Source organism: Jaculus jaculus, chromosome 9 (genome assembly GCF_020740685.1).
Source record: "Jaculus jaculus isolate mJacJac1 chromosome 9, mJacJac1.mat.Y.cur, whole genome shotgun sequence".
Lineage (NCBI taxonomy): Eukaryota > Metazoa > Chordata > Mammalia > Rodentia > Dipodidae > Jaculus > Jaculus jaculus.
Genome location: NC_059110.1, coordinates 16637513 through 16661893, shown reverse-complemented (window position 1 = coordinate 16661893; position 24381 = coordinate 16637513). Strand labels below are relative to the sequence as shown.

Below are 24381 nucleotides of genomic sequence, written 5' to 3'. Positions count from 1 at the left end.
TCTCATAGTACCAACACTATATAGGCACTATTGAATAGACATTTTTTTAAAGATTTTATTTTTATTTATTTATTTATTAGAGAGAGAGGGAGGGAGGACACACCAGGGCCTCTAGCCACTGCAAACAAACTCCAGATGCATGTGCCATCATGTGCATCTGGCTTACTGTGGAACCTGGAGAATTGGACCTGGGTCCTTAGGTTTCGTAGGCATGTGCCTTAGACGCTAAGCCATCTCTCCAGCCCTGAATAGGCATTTTATTTGGCCACCTGAAGTGGTCTTACCTAATAGCATAAGGTTAGTTAAAACAGCTCTATCACTGTTACTTTCTGTAGGGTTGGTGTATTTTGTCTGTAGGTCAAGGTAATAGCAGAAGTTACTTTATAGCCTTTTTTTGGTTAAGGAACATTGTAGCTTGTTCTGTTATAGTATAGATTGATGAGCTGAATCTAACTAAGCATTTTGACAAGTAGACAGGAAAAGCTCTATGGAATTCCAATTCCTGCATTGCCCAGCACATACATAGTAAATACTCCCTAAGTGGTCACCTTTGCCTGCTTTTTTCTTACTGAATGAGCAAGGGAGTTTTACTGATATTGGGGTATGAAGGGAGAAAACATTCACAAAGGTAAAGAAAGTAATGCAAGTTGTAAATGAGATACTTGAAGAAGAACAGAATAGCCATTCAATCACAAAACTTTTCATATTACCCTGGAAGATCACAAAAATGGGTGTTTCGAAGAGATCCTGTCTTCCTGTCAGTCTTTTCCCAGACTCTGGTCAGTGCTGCAAGCTCAGTGTGTATAGTTAAGATATCACAGCTCTTTGGTAGTAAACACCTGGGTCTGGCAGGTTACGGGTTACACTGTTCATAAGCTTTGGAATCTCTTCTTTTCTTTTTTGTAGATTCATGGACATTTATTTTAAAATATAAAGATAATAATTGTACATATTTATGGGGCACAGTATAATACTTCCATATACGTGTACATTATATAATGATCAAATCAGAATATTTACATGATCTGTCATCTTAGACATTTATCAATTTGTGGTAACATTAAAAACTCTCTTCTAGCTTTTCTTATTTACATACTACCATTATTGTTAACTACTGTCACCTTATGTTTAATAGCACACCAGAAATCTTTCCTCCTATTTATCTGTGACTCTGTACCAAAGATTATTGACTAATTTTCTACTCTTGAAAGAATCCTACTTATCTAATGTTCTCAGTTAAATCATTGCCTTGCTTTCAAAATTGTTTTGAGATGGGATTTCTACCGTGTGGCTCAGGCTGGCCTGGAACTTGCAGCTATACTGCCTCTGCCTGCCACTTGCTGGGATTACAGATACCACAGAGGTGAGCCGCCATGCTCAGTGTATGTCTCTAGTTTTAAGTACAAAAATGTTATATAAGAACTTCAGAGTACCATTTTAGAAAATCTAGCCAAAAACTTGGAATTGAAAGGAAGAGGTTAATATTGCAGGTAGATTAGTGCTCATTATCCTGTCGCTGTGATAATGTCATGAATATGAAAAAGGGAGACAGTGCCCCAACCCAGGGTTGAATCCAGCACATGCTAGACAAGCAAGCTCCCATTGAAGTATATCCCCAGCCCTATAAAAAATATTGATCTATTTGAGATAGACAGCGAGAGTGATAGAGAGAGGATGGGCATGTCAGGGCCTCTGGCCAGTGCGAACAGACTCCAGACACATACGCCACCTTGTGCATGTGGCTTACATGGGTACTGGGGGGATCAAACTTTGGTCCTCAGCTTCACAGGCTAGCTTCTTAACCCTAAGGCATCTCTCCAGCCCTCCCCAGCCCATTTTACTTTTTATTTTGAAACAAGGCCTGGGTAAGTTGCCCAAGCTGGCCTCCAGCTTGCTATACTTCTGCCCCAGCCTCCCAAGTAGCTGGAATTAACAGCCATGTGTTACCACACCCTGTGGGTTATAGCAGCTTTTAAAGGCAGAATAGAAAAAAAAAATAATTCGTGCATAATTATATACCTTGAATAACTTAAAGGTCAAGTTTATTTTATCCCTTTAAGGCAATTTCACTGAAGCCGTAGATTTGCACCAGCTTTCTGAATTCAGTGGCTTAGTCATTTACTTCCATTCCTATGATGTGGGGAATACTGGTGTTTCCACGAGAAAACATCCCCAACACCTTCTGGAGCAGTAACCATTCTTCAGGTATTTAAATGTTAGCATCAGCCAGCCTTTTTTCTGTTCTCATGCAAGTTCTTGCTCTTCTTAATGAATAATAAGTTTAGGTTTCCTTAAAATTTAAATCTTGAATATTTCAAAGACCTTTAGGCATTCCCAAAATACTTCTTTTTTTAAAACATTTTTTACTTATTTATTTGTGTGTGTGAGAGAGAATGAGCATGCCAGGGCCTCTAGCCACTGCAAATGAGCACCAGATGCATACACCACCATGTGCATCTGTTCTACTTGAGTACTGGGGAATCAAACCTGGGTCCTTAGGCTTCTCAAGCAAGCACCTTAACTGTTAAGCTATCTCTGTAGTCCCCAAAATATTTTTTTTTAATTTTTTTTTTGTTCATTTATTTATTTGAGAGCTACAGACACAGAGAGAAAGACACAGAGGGAGAGAGAGAGAATGGGCGCGCCAGGGCCTCTAGCCACTGCAAACGAACTCCAGATGCCTGCGCCCCTTGTACATCTGGCTAACGTGGGACCTGGGGAACTGAGCCTCGAACCGGGGTCCTTAGGCTTCACAGGCAAGCGCTTAACCGCTAAGCCATCTCTCCAGTCCAAAATATTTCTTGATTAAAAAAAATTCCCAGTGCTTGGTATGCTGGTTCATGTAATCTCAATACTTAGGAGGCTGAGGTGGGAGGGTCATTGTGAGTTTGAGACCAGTCTGGTTATTGTTATTTTTAATATTTTATTTATTTATTTATTTATTTTACAGAGAAGTGGGGAGAGAGAGAGAATGGGCGTGCCAGGGCCTCCAGGCCCTGCAAACGAACTCCAGACGCATGTGCTCCCTTGTGCATCTGGCTAGTGTGGGTCCTGAAGAATTGAACTTGGGTCTTTTGGCTTTGCAGGCAAACGCCTTAACCACTAAGCCATCCCTCCAGTCCTGGTATCTACAATATTATTTTGAAAATTAGAAGTATATCAGTTGAATATTTGTGATTTTTTTGTTGTTGTTGTTGTTTGTTTATCTGCCACTAGAAAGAAATACTAGGTAGGCACGGTGGTGCACACCTTTAATCTCAGCACTCTGGAGGCAAAGGGAGGTGGATTGCTGTGAGTTCAAGGCTACTGTGAGACCACATAGTGAATTCTAGGTCAGTCTGAGCTAGAAAGTGAGACCCTACCTTGAAAAACCAAAAAAAAAAAATATTAAATAAAAAAAAACAAAACCTCCTGCAAAGTTTCTGTTTGGGTGGCTTTATAAAGAAAGCCTGATTTACCCACAAATTTGTGCAAAAGAAGAGGACATAATAAAGTAAATTTGAAATACTTGAATTTGCATTAAAGAAAATGGTATCCTTGTTTCACTTAAGAAAAATAAAAATGGGGTTAATCTCAGGGCTCCTGGCAGACATCACAGCAGCCAAAATAACACAGAAAAAAAAACAAAAAACAGAGAAAAGCAAGAGTAAAAAGTTGTGGAATCTAGCAGAATGTTGGTGGAAGTATATGAATTTGGCTTGTTTACAAATTGCTCATAAGTATGAATCCATTAGAGTAATTTTAAAGTTCCTTAATTGTAAGCACTATCCCATGGTAATTCCCTCCATCCCCCCACTTACCCCTTTGAAACTCCACTCTCCATCATATCATTTTGTGGTTTTTCGAGGGAGGGTCTCACTCTGGCTCAGGCTGACCTGGATTCACTATGGAGTCTCAGGGTCCCATTGATCCTCCTGCCTCTGCCTCCCCAAGTGCTGAAATTAAAGGTGTGCGCCACCACGCCCATCTTAGGTTACTGAGTTCTTATCTCCTGCTTTAAAATTACTTTGAATCATTAAATAATAGTATGATTTTGAGTATTATCTGAGTTTTACTGTGAGATTTATTTGCATCGAGAATATTTTCATTTGACCTGTCATACATTGATGTTAACCTTTTATTGTTAGCAACATTGAGCCCATCTTATTTGCTTCCTTTGTATTAAGTTCTGTAGCCCAAAGATACTGCTTGTTGCATCAGCATTGAATCACTGGGAATTCAGTGGAATGATTTCTTATTTTTTAATCAATAGGAGAAAAATACCTGGTAACACAAATGAAAACAGCACCTAAGAAATTTGATCTTGCAGAACATTCATTCTCCCACCAGGCAATTTTTGTTCAGGCAGAGAAATCAACAGAATCCATAATTCTAATGTACTGGGGTTACAGGGCTAGGAGGGAGTTTACTTGATTTTAATTTTCTCGGGAACTGAAGAAATTCCACTTTTGAGTTGTTAGACTGTTAATTAGCTGTCTAAAATTTTACTTTATTGGAGGTCAGAGAGGCTTAATAAGAAAAGATCTGGTTTTAAGCTCAGATGCAGCCAAGTTCAAATATGAGTTCAAAAATATGGCTGAAGAGATGTCTTAGTAGTTAAGGCATTTGCCTGCAAAGCCTGAGGACCCAAGTTAGATTCCCCAGAACCCACATAAGCCAGATACACATGGTGGCACATGCTTCTGAAGTTTGTTTGCAATGACTAGAGGCCCAGGTGTGCCCAAACTCTCTCTTTCTCTTTAAATTAGTCCACATTTGATTCTTCTATGAGAAGAGCATGTGAATATGGGCATAGATCAGGTTTCGAAAACCTCCCAGATGTAAGATTAAATATACCATAAACTTGTGCCACATTATCTATATAAAAATGAATCTCACACTTTTTGTTTTAAATTACTGAGGGTTTTTTTTTTTTAATAGTTTTTCAAAGCAGTGGTCTCACTCTGGTCCAGAATGACCTGGAATTCACTATGTAGTCTCAGGGTGGCCTCGAACTCACAGCGACCCTCTTAACTCTGCCTCCTGAATGCTGGGATTAAAGGCCTGCACCACCATGCCTGGCTGAGTTTTTGTTTTTTTTTAATAGCTGTTTCAGTCATATTCCTATGTATTTCACATTCAAAAAGGAGCTAGTGCTATCCTGTTCCTGAGTTTACTGCTAGATTTACAGTAATTGTCTTTTACTTTGATTTTTCCTAAAATATCTTTATTCATTTAGTGAGCTAGTGTGCTTGTTATAGAACATTTTTCTATACTATTTAGTTTTAAATAATGTTGGATAAGTAGTATTTAAACAATAATATCATGTGCGTGTTGGCTGTTCACTAGAATTCAGAGCTCCTTCTGACATGGTTATAGTGCAGAAACATTACTAAAATGGGAAGCCAGTTTCTGTTAGCTGCTCTTGAAGCAGTGAGCCCTGCTTAAGTGTAGACTGCTTCATGGTGTCAGATAGCAGCTCTTTTTCCGAAGGCCATTTGTACTCTTCATGACTACATGTGTGTGTGATTTTGTGCAGTCTGTAAAATAAAGTTGGAAGCACAAACAGCAATGGGGATTTAGCCATTAATCATTGACAAATGACATGTTAATGAAAAAAAAACTGAGGTACCTACTTGTCTTTTAATTTTTTTTGTTTATTTTTATTTATTTGAGAGTGACAGAGAGAGAGAATGGGCATGCCAGGGCCTCCAGCCACTGCAAATGAACTCTAGATACATGTATTACCTTGTCCATCTGGCTTACGGGAGTCTTGAACTGGGGTCCTTAGGCTTTACAGGCAAGCACTTAACTGCTCAGCCATCTCTCCAGCCACCTACTTGTCTTTTCAGTCTTGTTTTTATAGCCATAGTTTTGCTGTTAGCAAAAGTTACCATATAGTGTGATTTATTTGTATGTGTTTGTACAAAGGTTTTATTTTTGTTTTGAAGAAATGTATAATTTTTAAAGCCTAGTATTTTCAAGTCCTTTCAGATTAGACCTTTACATTAATTTTTTCATTTTTGCAGTTTGCTACATGAGGTAAAGCCAATGAAACGGTGCACTAAAATGTAAATTGAAGAAACATCTCTCTAAAAATTAATACTAATCAGGCTGCGGAGATGGCTCAGCAGTTAAAGGTGCTGACTGCAGAGCCTGTGTGCTCTGCTTTGATTCTCTAGTACCCAATAAAGCCAGAGGCCCTGGCACACCATGCTTTCTCACTTTCTCTGCTTGCAAAATAAATTTTAAAAAGTGAATAAGATTCAAATGTATGGTAAAAGCCCACTGTGTAGAAATTTCCTTCCTTATTGACATTCTTTAGAATAATTTGAGTTTTTAATATAAAAAATTGCGTATGCATATTTGAGGCGTGTGTACATGGACTAGCATGTCAGGGTCAGGGGTGTTGGTCCTCTCCTTCCTCGTTTGAGACAGGCTCTGTGTTGTTTTTCCTGCCAGGAATGCCATTCGTGCTGGCCTGTGAGCTTTGGGGGTTCTCCTGACTCCACTTCGCATTGCTGGAACATGTGCATTACTTTGCAGCTGATGTTATGTGGATGCTAGGAATCACCTTTAACCACTGAGCCAGCTCCCCATTTGACTATCTTGGTTTTTTTGTTTTTTTTTGTTTTTTAATTTTTATTTATTTATTTATTTATTTGAAAGCGACAGACACAGAGAGAAAGACAGATAGAAGGAGAGAGAATGGGCGCGCCAGGGCTTCCAGCCTCTGCAAACGAACTCCAGACGCGTGCGCCCCCTTGTGCATCTGGCTAACGTGGGACCTGGGGAACTGAGCCTCGAACCGGGGTCCTTAGGCTTCACAGGCAAGCGCTTAACCACTAAGCCATCTCTCCAGCCCAACTATCTTGTTTTTTATGCTTTTTATTTACTTGGGGGGAGGCAGATAGAGAATGGGCACACCAGGGGCTTTAGCCACTGTAATCAAACTCCAATTGCATGTGCCGTCTAGTTCATCTGGCTTATTTTTTTGGGGGGGTACTGAGGACTCAAACCTGTGTCCTTAGGCTTTGCAGGCAAGTGCCTTAACTACTGAGCCATCTTTCTATTCCTTATTTTTTATTTTATACTAAAATTTATAGATTATAAACTTTTATTGATGTTAAATCATCAATAGATAACATTTGTAGAAAACAGGAATATAGGCAAGAGGAGTATTGCTTTTAAAAATGAACTCAGGGGACTGGAGAGATGGCTTTAGTAGTTAAGACGGTTGCCTGCAAAGCCTAAGGACATAGGTGCAACTCTCCACATCCCACTGAAGCTAGATGCACACGCGTCTGGAATTCATTTGCAGTGGCTAGAGGCTCTGACACACCCATTTTCTCCCTCCCTCTATTTCTCTAACAAATAAAATAAAAGTAAGATATTTTTAAAAATGAACTCAGGCTGGGAGCACTCAGGCGGCAGAGGTAGGAGGAACGCCATGAGTTCAAGGCCACCCTGAGACTACATAGTGAATTCCAGGTCAGCCTGAGCTAGAATGAAACCCTACCTGGGGGGTGGGGGGAGATGAACTCAGAATACCTGTGATCCCACCACATGGGAGGTGGTGGTAAAAGCATCAGCAGTTTGAGGCCAGCTTGGGATACATGAGACAAACACTGTCTTTAAAAAAAAAATCATTTTAACCCATTGAGCACAAACTGGGGTATAATTGGCTTTTTAAAAGTTAGCTACTTGGGCTGGAGAGATGGCTTAGCTGTTAAGGCACATTCCTGTGAAGCCTAAGGACCCAAGTTCGATTCTCCAGCTCCCATGTAAGCCAGTTGCATCTGGAGTTTGTTTGCAGTGGCTAGAGGCCCTAGAGTGCTCGTTCTCTCTGTCTCTCTCTCTGTGTCTCTCTCTCTCTCTTTCTCTGTCTCTAGTAGATAAATAAAGATAATATCTTTTTTAAAAAAAGTTAGCTACCTGATAACCTTGAACATCTACTTTTTAGAACTTGAGTAGGTTTGTAGGTAACCCTTGAGTAGTAGTGAAAGGAAGAGGAACTGCCTCAAGGAAACATCCACAGGATCCCTGTGAAATGAAGTCTCTGGCAATGTGGTGAGGTATACCAGAATCTGCTGACTAGAGACTGACTAGCATCTCGCAGGATTAGGCTTGACTGAGGCGGTGCTTTCTTTGTGCCTTCAAGGTGATGTCCTGGGAAGTGGGGGTTTCCCACTTCCTCGTGTGCTGATTCTGCTTCTTGAGCAATGACTCGACCAGCACAAATTGGTCGGCCTGAGTGAAACATCTCCATTCTCTTCATGAGAGCTTCCTCTCATGAACAGTGACATACATTCACAGATGACTGTCCTGGGCCAGTGTTTTAGTTCTGAAAGTGGAACAAGAAGCACGCTTTCGGGGACAATAACAGTTCATGGGAATCTGAGCTGGTGATCTTAGCCACAACAACACATGATTCAGGAGCAGGAAGACACTGCAGAGAGCTTCTTCCACGTGTGTGGCCCACCTGTGCAGAAGAGCTACTCATCCAAGAAGTCTTCTCTCACTCTTCGTGGCGTATCATCTCTACGGTCTTTTTGGTTCTTTGACACAGGGTCTTCCAATGTTGTCCCATATTGGCTTAGAACTTCCTGTGTAGCCCAAGCTACATCCAGTTTGCCAATCTCCCTTCTCTCCCTCTCCCAATGTTGGGGTTTAAGGCATGAGCTACTACACTTGGCTCTATATTCCTTTTTTTTTAAAAAACTTTTTATTGTTTTATTTATTTATTTATTTTGGTTTTTCGAGGTAGGGTCTCACTCTGGCCCAGGCTGACCTGGAATTTACTGTGTATTCTCAGGGTGGCCTCAAATTCCTGGTGATCCTCCTACCTCTGCCTCCCAAGTGCTGGGATTAAAGGTGTGCACCACCACACCCGGCTGCTACTTTATTTTTGAGAGAGAATGGGCTCACCAGGGCCATTTAGCTGCTGTGAACAAACTCCAGACGAGTGCGCCCCCATGTGCACAGGTGTGGCATTGCACATTTGTGTCACTTTTGCATCTAGGTACTATGTAGGACCTAGAGATTCAAACAGGCGTTCTTCGGCTTCACAGGCAAGCACCTTAACTGCTAAGCCATCTCTCCAGCCCTTGGCTCTATATTCTTTATTATTCTTATTAACTCAGTAGTTTTGACCTCCTGCATTGTGCCAGGTTCTTGCTAGGTGATTAGATTCTTTTTTTTTAATTTAAAAAATTATATTTATTTTTCGTTCATCATTTAGATTCTTGCTAGATTGCTATAGTTCTTGATATACATATGTATGTGTTTATGTATGTACATACGTACATACGTGTACGTACGCACGCACACATGCACATACACACACACATAAATGAATGTTATATACTATTATGAATGCTGTGACAGGGTTAAATAAAATATTTAAGAATCTTCATGAGGGAGTACCTGATTCAGAAAGTGATTAAGATGACCCACCAGAGAAATTTTAATAAGATTATACTTCATCTCAGTGTTTGTCAGGCAAGGAAGAGATGTATAGTTTTGGGGTAGAGTGTTCATCTCAGACAGAAAACAGAATACCTCAAGGATGGCGATAGGAAGGTCTGTGTGTACTCAGTAATTGTGAGTCGTTCCACAGTACATTCGACTCCAGGAAAGTGAACTGGAAATTAGGAAGAAGATAGAGCATAAAGATACTTGTATACTCTGTGAAGAAATTTTGTTAATGATGGAAAACTTGAACTTAACATTTCATGAAGACTGGCTATAATGTTGAGAATACTTCAGGCAAGAGGTGGTTGAGAGGAACAGATAGGCTTTATAAATTATTTGTCTGAAAGTTGGCAAGATCAGAATTGAGGCCGTGATAATGGTGTAATTAAGGAGACTAGTTGATGGATGGACTTAAGGAGGAAGAGTGTCAAAGGTAAGGGTCACACATGCCCTGGTAGCATCATGATAACATTTATCTATACAGAACAAACCAAGGGAGTGTGGAAGATGGTTGAGTTACGTGTATTGATTTTAATGTCCCTGTGTAGGAAACAAGAGGACAATCGTATCATTCTATTTACATGGAAAGAAAAAGAAAGGTTTCTATTTAGGTGACCTCTGAGCAGATGCTTGAATGAAGTGACAAAGAAAAGTGGTTTTCAAATACAAGAAGCAGTAAGATATGTGATGGACCCTGCCGTCATCTTCAGAGACAGGAAAGCCAGTATGCTCAGAACTGAATGAGGGAGAAGAGTACAAGGCATGTGAGTAGGCACTGCTTAGATTGCATTCAAGATGAGACAGGAAGCCAGTGAGGATTTTAAGACACAATTTGCATTTGACTTTATAGACTAGAACATGATGTATTTACTGGTGATTGTATGTATATCATTTTATAACATCATGTGTATAGATTTATGTAGTCAGAACTAGACTGTAGAACTGCTTTTAATTATCACAGAGAAGTTCCTTTGTCTTATCCCTTTAAAGTCTCACCATTCCCTGCAAACTTAACCTCCAGCAGGCACCCATTTGTTCTCTGTCCTTGCTGTCATTTTGTCCCTTTGGGAATGTTATGTAAGTGGAACGATGCATTATGTTACCACACAATGCCCTTGACCCCATCCAAAACTGTTGTGTGTATCAGTAGTTCATTCCTTGTTAAGTCTGAGAAGTTCCTTGTTGGGCTTTACCACAGTGCATTTAATCACTCATTTGAAGGACTTAGGAGTCTCTAATTTGTAGCTAATAAAAATAAAGCTGCTCTGGACAGTTTTGTGCAGGTTTTTTTTTGTGAAATACATTATTTCCATGAGCTAAATCTCCAGACATGAACTTGTTGGACTGTGTGATAAATGTGTGTGTAACTTCATAAGAAACTGATAGGCTTGTCCAAGTGGCTGTGCCGTTTTGCTTTGCAGACAGCAACGTGTAAGAGGTCTAACCTCTTTCATTTTCGCTGGCTCTGGGTACCGCCAGTGTTCTTTGCTTCTGCGAGTTCTTAACTTGCATGGTAGCATGAGCTTGCATGTCCTCAATGGCCACATAGTCTTGTGCTTCTTTGTGTATATGTAGCCCACTCAAGCCTTGCCCATGTTCTAATTGGATTATTTGTTTTCTTACTGAGCTTAGAGAGTTCTTTATGCCCTCTTGGTATCCATCAGTCTTTTACAGAGCAAAGTTTTCAGTTTTGATGGTCTTCTAGTTTATTCATTTTATCTTTTATAGATTAAGTCCCAAAGACTTGTCTCTGGTTATGAAAGTTTCCTAAAAGCTTTATATGTTATCTATACAGAGTTATGATTTGTTTTGGTTTGATGTTTAAAGTGAGGGTTTCTTTTTGTTTTTGTTTTGCCTGTAGAAAACTAATTATTTCAACATTATTTGTTTAAAAAGATTTTCCTCCAGGCATAGTGGTGTGCACTTTTAAACCCAGTATTTGGGAGGCAGTGGTAAGAGGATTGCTGTGAGTTCAAGGCCAGCCAGAGACTACATAGTGAATTCTAGGTCAGCCTGGGCTAAGCGAGACCTTACCTTGAACTCTCCTTTTTTTTTTTTTTTTAAATCTTGTCTGTTTAATTTATTTTTCAGCTTTGTCAAAAATCATGTGGCCATAATTGTCAGTGTCTGTGTCTGGATTTGCTAATCTTTTCTAGTACTTCTTGTGTCAGTCATTCCACTAGGAACTTGTTTCTTTTCTATGTAAAAATTAGAATTTACAAAAATGAGCTGCTATGATTTTGATAAGTTTTATATTAAGTCTATAAATGAGTTGGAGGAAAGCTGACTTGTTTAAAAGATCATATTCATCCCCATTACCCTCCCTCTTATTCCCCTCCCACTCCTTTGCTGATCCCTTGCCTTTTTCTACTTAGTCCTTCTACCTTTATGTCTTCTTTAATATTTTATTTTTATTTATTTATTTGACAAAGAGAGAGCGAATGAGTGCAACCAGGGCCTTCAGCCACTGCACACGAACTCCAGACACATGCTCCCCCTTGTGCATCTGGCTAACATGGGTCCTGGGGAATCAAACCTGGGTCCTTTGGCTCTGCAGGCACACACCTTAACCACTAAGCATCCCTCTAGCCCTGTCTTTTTTAATGCTCAAATGAGTAAAGTAACATTTTTGTTTCACTGAACCTTTCCATCTATGAATGTGGATGTCTCTCCCTTATTTAGAGGTTTGGTTTCTTTCATCTCCCATTTTGTAGTTTCCAGCATGAGATAATATATCCATTTTGTTAGATTTATACCTAGTTTTTTTTTTAAGTGATCATAAGTGGCTACTATGGTTTTTTTGTTTGCTTGTTTGTTTGTGGTGGTTTTAAATTTTTTTTTTATTTTTCGAGGTAGGGTCTCACTCTTGCCCAGGCTGACCTGGAATTCTCTCTGTAGTCTCAGGGTGCCTCAGACTCATGGCGATCCTCCTACTCTGCCTCCCAGTCCTGGGATTAAAAGTGTGTGCCACCACGCCCGGCTGGATATTATCTTTTTAATTTTGATTTCTAATTGTTCATTGTTATGATATAGCAGTACGGTTGATTTCTATAAATGGACATTGTATCCTGTGATTTTGTAAAATTATTTTGTTTTTAAATAGATTTTGTGTATTTTCTGTATATCTGTAAGTATAGACCATTTTAGTCTTCCTTTCCAGTCTATATGCCTTCAGTTTCTTTTTCTTGCCTTACTGCTGTGGCTGGCACTTTTCAGTTCTTTGGAAGCATTCAGTCTTTCACCACTAAGTGTATTTTGGCAATAGAGTCTTTGCAAGTGCTGTTTATCTTTTCCTTTCTAGTCCCGGTTTGTTTTTATCATGATTGGATCATGAATTTTGTCAAATGCTTTTTCTCCACCAATGAAAGTAATTCTATGGCTTTCCTTTCAACTGTGGTGATTTTTTTCTTTAAACATTTACACTGTTGTGTGTGGCATAGACTCTGGGAATGGAACAAAGATGTAATCAAAGAGACCGTATTGGAAATTCCTGCAGTGATCCCAACAAGAGGCAGTGGTAGCTGGGACCAGGGAGGTAATAAGGGTGAGGAAAGGTCAGACTGAATGTGTTTCAAACCCTGTGTGGGCAGCAGTTGCTGATGAATCTTATGTGAGGCATGAAAGAAAATTCAGGGATGACTCCCAAAGGATTTGGCCCAAGCAGTTGGAAGCATGGAGTTGCTGTTGACTGAATTGGGACAAGTGGTAAAGTAGCAAGTCTAGACTGGGCTGGGCAGTCAGGAGCTTGTTGGGGGCACTAACTTTGAAATGCCTTCCAGACGTGTAACTGGTACCATCATGGAGGTGATTCAGTACTCAAAAATGAGAATTAGGCTAAAAATGTAAGTTTGTAAATCTTTACTTGAAATGCTATGGAAATATAGAAGTTTTTGTTTAGTGTACTTAAAATTTGCTAGCAAAAAGCCAGATTTGGGCTGGAGAGATGGCTCATAGGTAAGATGCTTGCCTGAAAAGCCTAATGACTCTGGTTCAGTATCTCAGTACCCATGTAAAAGCCAAATGTAAAGGTGGCACATGTGTCTGGAGCTCATTTGCAATGGCTGGAGACACACTCATTCTCTGTCTCTGTCTCTGTCTCTCAAATAAATAAGGGTTGCAGAGTTGGCTTAGCAGTTAAGGCATTTGTCTGCAAAACCTAACGAACCAGGTTTGATTCCTCAGTACCCACATAAGCCAGATGTATAGAGTGGAGGGGCATGCATCTGTAGTTGTTTGCAGTGGCTAGAGACCCTGGTGTACCTGTTCTTGTTCTTTCTCTCTCATAAATAAAATATTTAAAAACTTAAAAAAATTTTGGGTGGGTTCTGTTCATCAGCAGATGGTTGTATATCTGGTATTAAGGACACCAAAAGTTTCATAATTTGGAGATGTTTTGAGAATAGATATTTTAAAGGTTATTGTAATAGATTTTTAATATTTATTTGATAGGTAGGGTTATAATGCTAGTCATCTAGTAGTATTTTACTTAATATTCAAGCTTTCCTAACCTTTGTAAACTGAAATAGCCCTGTGAGTATGGTGAAAAGGCTTTGATAATGTTATAAGTACCCAGATGGCTTGCTGTGACGGCCTTTGTTGTAGATTAAAACCCGAGAGATAGATCAAAAACAAAAATGCAAAATAGCTAACAAGGGGGGACTGAGAAGGAAATAAATTGGTGAGGGGAAAGGGGGAGAAATTTGATGAGAAGACATGTATTTGAGTCCCACACGGTCGTACTTACATTTATGTTTTCTGTTAACTATTTTTCCTTAATGGTTTTGGTGTCTGTGTGCATGTTCATGTGTGAGTGCAGATGAGCACAGGGCACTGCGCAGTGAGAGGACAGCTCTCCCGCCAGTCCTGTCCTGCACCTCATTTGAGGCAGGATCTTGTTTTACACGATTGCGTTTGTCTGTGCAAGCATTCCGGAAATTCTCCTGTCTCCCCCTTTCAGCTCACTGGCCCACTCTGGCGCCTAGCTTTTCTACCTTGGGGTGTGCATACAAACTCAAAGCAAGTGCTTTTATCCACCAAACCATCTTCCCAGCCTCTGGAAAATACTTTCAAGACACCATATTTTTTTTCAGTGACTGATTATTAGTGCCAATGATTTTTTTTTTTATTGGTAGTTTGTGGACTTCTAGTACTGCTTGATTTACCTCTCTTTACAACATTTATCAAGTTGAAGTTGAACTATAATTATCTTTTTACTTTTTAGTGCTTCCCAAAAAATATCTCTTTTTCCCCCCCTTTGGAAGAAAGTCAAGTTAATTGAGTGCACTCCAAGAGCACAGAGGACGTGGCAAGAACAGAAGAACCCTCTGCCCAATAAGTGTTTTAACAGCATTAGTGCCATGCTTTAGCACGTGAGCTACTAAGTATTGCATGGAGGATGAGCACTCCCTGCCAGAGTTCAGACGGTGGACTGGCTTGGTTTTGAGAGTAAGTGATTGAAGATTCAAAGTACAAGCTGTGAGTGAATGTCTTCTCTGAGTAGTACCTTGGTGCCTTCAGTCAAGCATGCCAACCTAGTCCTCCCCATGTGCAGGCAGATGGTTGACTCAGGCCAAGTTTGTCTGTTAATAGTTGTACTTAAAAACATTTTCAAAGATGTTTGAGCTTTATAAGACAAAACTTCCTGAGGCCTTTAATGTTTGGGTATAGATTTAAATACCCGGAAAATTGGAAATTTTTAAAGCCATAGTATTGTTTCCAGATGCATTCTGTGTTTAAGGATCTCTACATATGTGTGTATCTGTAAATGCTCTGTTAGTCCATAACAAATTGACAAAATTTATAGGAAGAATGGCTTTCTGATGTTGACACCCACGTGGTAAGAATGTTTACCACTTGGGTGCTGGAGAGATGGCTTAGCTGTTAAGGCACTTGCTTGAAAAGACTAAGGACCCAGGTTCAATTCCCTAGTACCCACATATGCCAGATGCACCAGGTGACACACTCATCTGGAGTTCATTTGCTGTGGCTGGAGAGCCTGGTGTACCCATTCCCTCTCTTTCCCTTTCTCCCTCCCTCTCTCTCAAATAAATAAAGAAAATAAAATAAAATAGCTTTTTTTAAAAAAAGAGGATATTTACCACTCTGTATTGAGTATCGTGGAGGGTCAGGGAAGGAGCTATATAAAATGACCCTTTTAAATGGTGAAAAACAATATGTAATTAGTTATTACAGGAGTACTTCTTTTACTTGATTATTTGGAGCATTTGAACAAAATACTTCCTGTGAGTCACTTAGCCACTACTTAGTACCTATTAAATATAAGCAATTATTTGAAACCTTATTTTTATAAAATTATTAAGAGCTTTAAACTTAAGCCAGGCATGGTGAAGCACGCCTTTAATCTCAGCATTTAGGGGGCTGAAGTAGGAGGATTGCCGTTAGTTCGAGGCTACCTTGAGACTACATTGTGAATTCCAGGTCAGCCTGGGCTACAGTGAGACCTTACCTTGAAAAATCACCAAAAAAAAAGCTGTTAACTTAAATCATTTTTTCATTGTAACTCTTTTCCATTTAGCCTTCTTTTTGTTTTGTTTTTTGTTTTTTGGTTTGTTTTTTTTGGGGGGGGGTTGTTTGTTTGTTTTTCAAGGTAGGGTCTCATTCTAGCCCAGGCTGACCTGGAATTCACTATGTAGTCTCAGGCTGGCCTCGAACTCACGGCAATCCTCCTACCTCTGCCTCCCGAGTGCTGGGACTAAAGGTATGCACCACCACGCCTGGCCTTTCTTTTGGTTTTTTTGAGGAAAGGTTTTGCTGTAGCCTAGGCTGGAATTCACTATGTAGTCTTAGGCTGGCCTCAAACTCATGGTGATCTCCTACCTCTGTCTCCTAGGAGCTGGAATTAAAGGTGTTTGCCACCTCGCCAGGCTTCACTTGGTTTTATTGAAAACAATTCTTACCACTACCCCCGCTATTTTTTTTTTTTTTAGATAGAGTCTTACCCTGAAGCCTAGGCTTGCCTTGGTCTCACAGTGATCCTTTTGCCACATACTCCCAATGTTTAAATTAAAGTCAGTGAGTCTTGATACCAATTATTTCCTACATTTTATCTAACTAACCTTTGACTTTTGTCATTTATTTATTTATTTATGAGAGAAAGAGAAAATGGGCATGCTGGGGCCTCAGCCACTGCAAACAAACTCCAGACACATGCACTACTTTGTGCATTTGGCTTTATGTGGGTAATGGGGAATTGCTGGGTCCTTAGGTTTTAAAGGCAAGCACCTAACCACTGAGCAATCTCTCCAGCCCAACCTTTGACTATTTTAAGCTCCTTTCTTGTCTGACTTCTTTTCCATTAATCCCTATGTCAGTATCAACAACTTCTATGAAATGCAGTACAGTGTAACTACAAGATCTCTTGCCTGGTGGGGAGCGTAGTTTCATGATCCAGCCTATGATTCAGGCAGCTAGGATGCTACCATTGTAAAATATAGTTTATAAAAGCTTAAGAGTCAGAAAAGCTGTCCAGTAAGAGGTTGTTGTTAAATAAGCTTGTCAAGATCTGAATAAAAGTATTAGAGAAGGGGATGAATGCAAGAAACTTTTGTGGCAGTGATCAGTGAAACTTTGCCATTGGTTGTATGGAAAGAAAAGAATTACAGGTTTGAGGCCAGGTCTGGTGGCACCTGCTTTTAATCCCACACTCAGGATGCAGAGGTAGGAGGATCACCATGAGTTTGAGGCCACCCTGAGACTCTATAGTGAATTCCAGGAGGTCAGCCTTGGCCAGAGTGAGACCCTACCTCGGGGAAAAAAAAAAAAAAATTAGAGTCTTGACTGGAGTTTTCTGGCTTCAGAATCATGCTGTTAACTTGCAGCAAACGGAACGCCATTCCTAGTAGGAGGCAGTGGGTTGAGTTGGTTAAGCTGAGTTTAGGCTGGTAGCTCTCTTGCTTTGTCTACCCTTTCTCCCTCACTGTCTAAATTCCATTGCCGTTAGTCTAGGAACTTCCCATTTGGAAAAAGTAATTTCTTTTTGGTCATAACCAGCACTAGAGCTTGTAATGTGTGGAGAGCAGTTTTTTTCCTTTTATTTCTTACCCACGTTCCTGTCCCCCTCGTGGTCTTCTTACTGACTGCCATGAAAAAGTTACGTAAGATACTGTCATTACTACCACCTCACCCCACCTCCAGGACACTGATAGATAAGTGTTTTTATTTTTATATGAAATAAATGAAGCAACTTAATGAGCTCCTTTAAGAAAAACACATCTGGAGCTGGAGAGATGGATTAGTGGTTAAGGCAGTTGCTTGCAAAGCCTAGGGACCCAGGTTCGGTTCCCCAGTACCTACATAAGCCAGATTCACGAGGTGGCACAGCATCTGGAGTTCAATTGCAGTGGCTAGAGGCCCTAGCATGCCCATTTTCTATCTGCCTCTTTTTTTCTCTCATAAATAAATAAAATATTTTTAAAACAATATGTTTATTATTCAGGTATCAAGAAAAAATAGCATATGATGCATCTAGTATCATAAAATAAGGTTTTCATAAAGTAATTGGAACTTACCCCAAGGTTATAGTTAACAGATTTATATGGCATTTTAAAGATATCTATGTCATATACAGTATGGATTTATATTTGCATATTATAGATATTTTTAGCTCTAAGTTTTTCTCTTTCTTCCCCAAAGTGTTTTTTTTATAATGTTTTATATGCTTTGCCACTTTCTGAAATAGGGAGCCTTATACATAACACACAGACCTATTTTGTAGAGTAAACCTTTTGTAGTCTGCTTCAGAGCTTCGGAATGAGCCAGGAACCCTAGGTCCTAGTCCAAGCCCTGGCACTACACAGTGTGAGGACTCTGGAACATTGCTTGGCATGGCGTAGGTGCTTAGCAGACATTTTAGAAATGAATCATTGTTTTATACCTACTTTAGTACTCCTTTCCTAACATACTACTTGAAATTCGTTACTGCCCAGCAAGTCAGCTTCTGGCTTTTTAATAAATAAGAGTATATAGCTTCTTACTGACTTGAACCATATAAGCTTTTAAGTTATGATGTCTGTTTTAGCTGCTTAATGGGATTTTGGCCTTCTCAGTATATTTTCTGGCATTGAAGTTGTCAAGTAAGTCATTTTCTAACATTTGATTTATTGAGAATACTTAATGCATATACTTTATGTGCCTCCGTTATATATAGGCAGTGTCCTATATTTAAGCATGTGGTCTATGTTCCCCCAAAAGAAGACCTATAAGGAAATAATTAAATACTGAATCATAAAGTATATATTGATCCCTGGGAACATTAATAGTTCTAGATATAGAGCCCATGTGGACTGAAGCAAGGTAAAAAGGATTCAAAAAGGAGGTAAAACAAGTTTATTTTGAAAAGGTAGCTAGAATTTTAATAAGTGCCAAGGTGGAGATACTATATTTTAAGCAAGGGCAATGGGCATTAAAGGAACAAAGGGTAGTTGCATATGTTCAAAATCAAACCCTGGCTAGATTCCTGAGGGTGTGGGTACTGGTGGGAAATAAAAGTAGGCAGATTTAGTAGAGGTTCTAATCTTAAGTTACATGGTCCTGAAGATATAATGTAGGGAAGCACATTTGGATAAGAAAATTAAATTTTTTTATTAGATTCTGAGTGTTAGCCTTTCCCTGTTATGACTTTAAGTGGCAGACCACAGTCATGTCAGAAGTACCTGTGTCTTTATTACTCAGAGAAAAAGCATGATTTTCACATTACTTTATAATTGTGAACATCTGTATATATAATGATGTCTATAACTACAAAGTGGTTGTTTTTAGATACCTGATGGAATTCTGTTGTGTACATATACATACACACACTTATATCACATATAAAATAGCTGTGTTTCAATGTTGCTTTTAAGTAATCCTTTATGCTTTTCAAATCATATTTTTACTTACTGGCCAACTCTCCCTACTCCTTCCTGTCCACTCTCCTAGCCTCTAGCAACCACTATTCTAGTCTCAATTCCAGTGTTAACATAGTATATCCATGTATGGAAATGTCACATAGTGCCTGATAAGTATTTATAGTTATGTGTCAGTCTAAAAAGAAATTTAAATTATCTTGTCAAAAGTAACTATATTTTAGTAAAATTGGTTATCTTTCTATTTGTGGCTATTTTATACACTTAAATCCACTGTGAGAAGGAATCTGTAGCTTTCTTGTTACTACCAAAGGGGATCATGACCTCTGGGGCAGTAGAACCAACCTGAAGCAGCATTGAAAGCCACGCTGGGGGATTCTGGGAGGAGAAAGAAGCAGGTGGGAATGTGGTAAACATTGCTTATCTGTTTGTTTTGATTCAGTTACAGAATAAATGTAAGTGAATCTAAGGAATTTTTAAATTTCAAAAAGAGAGAAAAAATTCTTGCTCACAACGTAATTGTACAATCATCAGCTTTACTTTCTAAGTGTGTGTCAGTTTCAGGTGATTAATTTTGTCTGCAGCTGAGTGAACACATTTCCAGTGGTCGTTTCAAAGCATCTCTCCACCTGTGAATGGGTAGAAAGCAAAGTAAGAACTGTGATCCTCCTCACAGGCACAAAACCTGAAGCGGAGACTCAAAGTACAGGGGTATTTGGCCTCTGACACACACTCTTCTGTGTGGCCAGATCATTACTCTGGCCATGTTCTGAATACGCTCAATGTCTGTGGGCCGCTGCCGTTGCAGCAGCCTGGCAGTCCTGAGTGCTATATCAGCATCCGCTGCTTCCACCTGCACACCAGGCCAGGGCGTCACCTCAGGTGGCAAGCATTTGCCATAAAGTTTCTTATTTATTTGTTTGTTTGCAAGGACAGAGAGAATATGGGTGCGCCAGGGCCTCTAGCCCCTGCAAATGTACTCCAGACACATGCGCCACTTTGTGCATCTGGCTTTACATGACTACTGGGGAATCAAACACAGGTTGTTAGGCTCTGCAGGCAAGTGCCTTAACCACTGAGCCATCTTTCTGGCCCGGGAATTTTGTACTAGAATCTAGAATCTAGACAGCCCATGAATATATAGGATTCAATAGATCTTCACGTTACTGACATCTTGCATTTACTTAAAAATACTTTGATAAATGGGCTTATACATTGTATAAGCAGAAATATAATATAGTATAAGCAGAAATAGGGACACATCTTTAACAAAAATGAGACAAAATTTGATAATTACTCTTGAAATTTGTTTAATTTATTGATATTTACTACATATAAATGTTTGTATTTGTTTCTTCATGATTCTTAGCAAGTTAGGCAAATGTTACCTTTATTAAAAATTATTCAGAGCTGGGGAGATGGCTCAGATGTTGCAAGTACTTGCTTGCAAAGCCTGCCAGCCTGGGGTTCAATTCCCCAGTATCCATAGAAAGCCAGATGCACAGAGTAGCATGCGCGTCTGAAGGTTATTGCAGCGGCAAGAGGCCCCGGCATGCCCCCCACCCCTCCACACACTCCACTCACTCTCTCCATCATTCTCTTGCTCTTTCCTCACAAATAAATCAGTAAAATTATTTGTATTCTGATACCTAATGAGATTAGAGCTCAATGTCTTCTGTTAAATAAAGCTATTGGACTAGACACCCTATAAAGTTCCTTTCACCATCCAGTTCTGAGATTCTGAATGAAGTGTCAGGGGTAGAATAGATTGCAAACCACAGCTTAAGAGATTATACTGTGAATGTGGCTGGGATGCTCAGCAGACGAAAGACTAAAGGTCATAGCTTTGTACCCTGTCCTTTTGACAGACATAGTGAATTCCAGGTCAATCCAGGCTATAGAGCAAGACTCCACCTTGAAAAGAGAGGGATTTAAAGAATAACAACAAAGTTTGGGCTGTGGGGTGTAATGCTGGGCAAGCATGAATGGTGAGACTGAGCAGAGCATGTTTATTCCTTACACTGCTGTTGTGCGCTCTTTCTTTCATGCTCCTGCTACGTGGACTAGGGCTCGCAGTGTGAAAACCTGCAGCAGCATTTCAGTAGACAGCTTTGTGCATAAAGGCTTTCTGAATGATTTCAGTGCTTAACTGGAAACTTGATGTGTGTTTTAAAAGGAGCAGGATTTCTTCATGGTCATTAGTTGAAGGAGGAATTGAAAAGGCAGGGCTTGGGTCTCCTCAAGGCAGTATGAAAGAGGATCGGGTCGGGAGCCGCAAGTGCCTGTGCTAGTCTAACACGAGACCATCCCCTCCAGAAAGTAGCCAGACACCAGAGGTTTTCACAAGGAATTCTTCAAAACTTCAATCCTCTGAGACTGGGGAAATGGTTTAGCTGTTAAAGGTACTTGCTTGCAAAGTCTGCTGGTACCAGTTTGATTCCCCAGGACCCACATGAAGCCAGCTGCACAAAGTGGTGCATTCGTTTGGAGTTTGTTTGCAGTGACACGAGACCTTGGCGCACCCATAGTCAGTCAGTCAGTGTCTGTCTGTGTCTCTCTGTCTTCTTCTCTCAAATGAATCTTTTTTTAATTTCTCTAATTTTCCCCAGTGAAGGTCTTTAACCTGAATGTGTGAGTGAAAGCTAACCCTCCTCAGACTCGTGGATCCATCTTGAATAAGATATCTCCTTGTTAACCTTTTAAAACAATTGTGAAAGAAAGTTGTGGTACTGAATATATTTAAAGTGACTATAAGGAATTTTTTAAAAGAATTTTTTGTGGCTTGTGATATTTGCTCTATACTTGGTAATGTCAGAGGAGGTGTAATCTGATCTTTGAGCCATATTTGGTAAATACTAATTTTCTGTGGAACCCACTGTTCTATCAGTAAAAGGAAAATTACTGCCTATATGTAATATAAGGCTGTTCTTTGCCCTTAAATACATGAAGATTAAGTTATATCATGTATTAATTATGTTTTTATTTTTTAAAAGCACCCTATTCCAAATCTGTGACCTTTCAATAAGAAGTGTTGACTTTACTTGAAGGGAGAAAAGCTTACATGTCTCGTTTACCATGAATTCTCTATCTTAAATGTAAATTGCTATATTTTGATTTGCTATCGTCTCTAAGAATCAAACGCTCACATACTTACTGTGTAGCTATTCTGAAGTCAATGTTGATACATTGGTTGTATTTCCTAGAATGTAGTATGGTTTGATTGATTAACCCTGATGCTTATTATTATACAGCTGTTGCTTTAATATTTATGAAAACGAAAGCTTTAGTGGGCACATGTGGAGAGCAAAGATAAAGAGAAAAACAATGTTTCATTCTGTTTTTGGTTTTTTGAGGTAGGGTCTTGCTCTAGCCCAGGCTGACCTGGAATTCACTTTGTAGTTTCGGGGTGGCCTTGAATTCATATAGATCCGCCTACCTCTGCCTCCCAGGTGCTGGGATTAAAGGCATGTGCCACCACGCCTGGCCAAATGTTTCTTAATTTAGTAATGCAGAAAATGTATTAGAGACCTGTTGGGTACCAGGCTTTACGTCAGGTAAACTTGATAGCAGCCCAGTGAGATGAGTGGTTGTCTAGCGTTTGAGAGAAAAGAAACTTCTGAAGTTTTAAAAGCAAAGCCAGAATTCTCTTCCCTATAATATGCCAAAACAAAACAGAAAATTTATATCCTCCCCCAAAAGGATTTCTATTGTTTTTGTTGTACAAGTAGTTAATGAAGAGGGTTAATATCTTTGATTTTTTTTATCTTCACTGTTTGTTTATTTTTGCCTTGTTACAATTCTTGTGTTTGATAGCAGCAGAGAATTCACTTTGTTTTACTGCTTGAGATTAGTTTCTTAGAAAAACTCATAAGGGTGCCAACCTAAGAACTCCATATCCAGATCTGAGAAATCTAATTAGCACAGTAGTCTACCATTTTCAATGTTCTACTACTATTCTACTTGCCAGTTTGTTTTTGGTTTTTATATGGTCCTAACCAATTTAAAAAATTATTGAGTCTATTTTGGTAATGGAAAAAAAATTCCAGTGTGGTTCAGAACCACATTGTATGAGCTGTTCTTTGCCTCCTTTTAAAGAATTACCAAGGTTTTGGTTTTTTTTTTTAAGTTGGAGCTTGAAATTCAGTTTATTGCCTGAATGTATCTAAAGCACTTCTTAAGAAATCTCAGAGACCAGCACTGGGGAGGCAGCAGTAGAGAGAGCATCGGTGTGAGTTCGAGACCACCCTGAGACTCCATAGTGAATTCCAGGTCGGCCTGGACTAGAGTGAGACCCTACCTCAAAAAACAAATAAACAAAAGCAAATAAGCCTCAAGAGAGAATTGATCATAGGAAATTAACTGAACAGTTACAAGATAATAGGAAGTACAATGAAAGGGAGAGCAAATTAACCTGAAAATGAGGAATTCTCAATTCCAATTCTACCAATGGGAATGGGCTTTGATGTTTTTCTGTTTCACTGATCAGTTAGATAGGCTGTTAAGAGCCCTTAGAGACTTGGTAAGAGCTACCTTTTTACTTTCTAGAATTGAGAGTCCAGCCTAGGGTTGTATAGAGTGAAAGAATGCCTTAGCTCAAGTAAATAGTTTCCTCTGGGAACTTGTGATTTAAGAAACTTTTTGTCCACTTCCAAATATGTTATGTTAGTGACTCTAAGAACCACCTTCTGCTTTTAGACCTCATACTGTTGTCTGGTCACCTTTCTTATTCTGCCAACCTCTAGTTTACTGGAGTTTCTCTTCTACTTTCAAGGCCCCAGATCCAGTTCCTGGACCTGCCCTGGGAAAGAAGTATCCAGTAGAGATGAGCTCACTGCAGTTACTTAATTAAAAAATTGTAAGCTACAAAAATGGCACTGGGCCAACCAAGAACAGCTACAATTTGAATTTTTCTATTTCCAGGTATGCTAAAGCCCATGGCACCAGTCAAGCTTAGCCTGTGTAACCGCCTTCCTATGAAATCTGTAATAACTGCAAAACTTCAGTTCTTTTGCTTTCAAATAGAGTAACATGCAATAACACCCTAATATCTAGGTAACGTGCA

At 39.5% G+C, this 24381-nt stretch overlaps 1 protein-coding gene across 4 annotated transcripts in view; it reads left to right on the top strand.

The window, feature by feature from the left end:
- Positions 1 to 14728: 14728 nt before the first annotated feature.
- The window catches only part of Tab2 (TGF-beta activated kinase 1 (MAP3K7) binding protein 2), a 56040-nt gene continuing 46387 nt past the window's right edge, over positions 14729 to 24381 (top strand). For 2 of the 4 annotated variants that reach the window (XM_045158850.1, XM_045158849.1), the window contains exons 1-2: positions 14729 to 14898; positions 24091 to 24239. The gene's annotated coding sequence lies outside the window, so the exon portion shown is untranslated. The remainder of the gene's footprint in view (positions 14899 to 24090; positions 24240 to 24381) is intronic. The other 2 variants (XM_045158848.1, XM_004651134.2) reach the window with 2 other exon arrangements.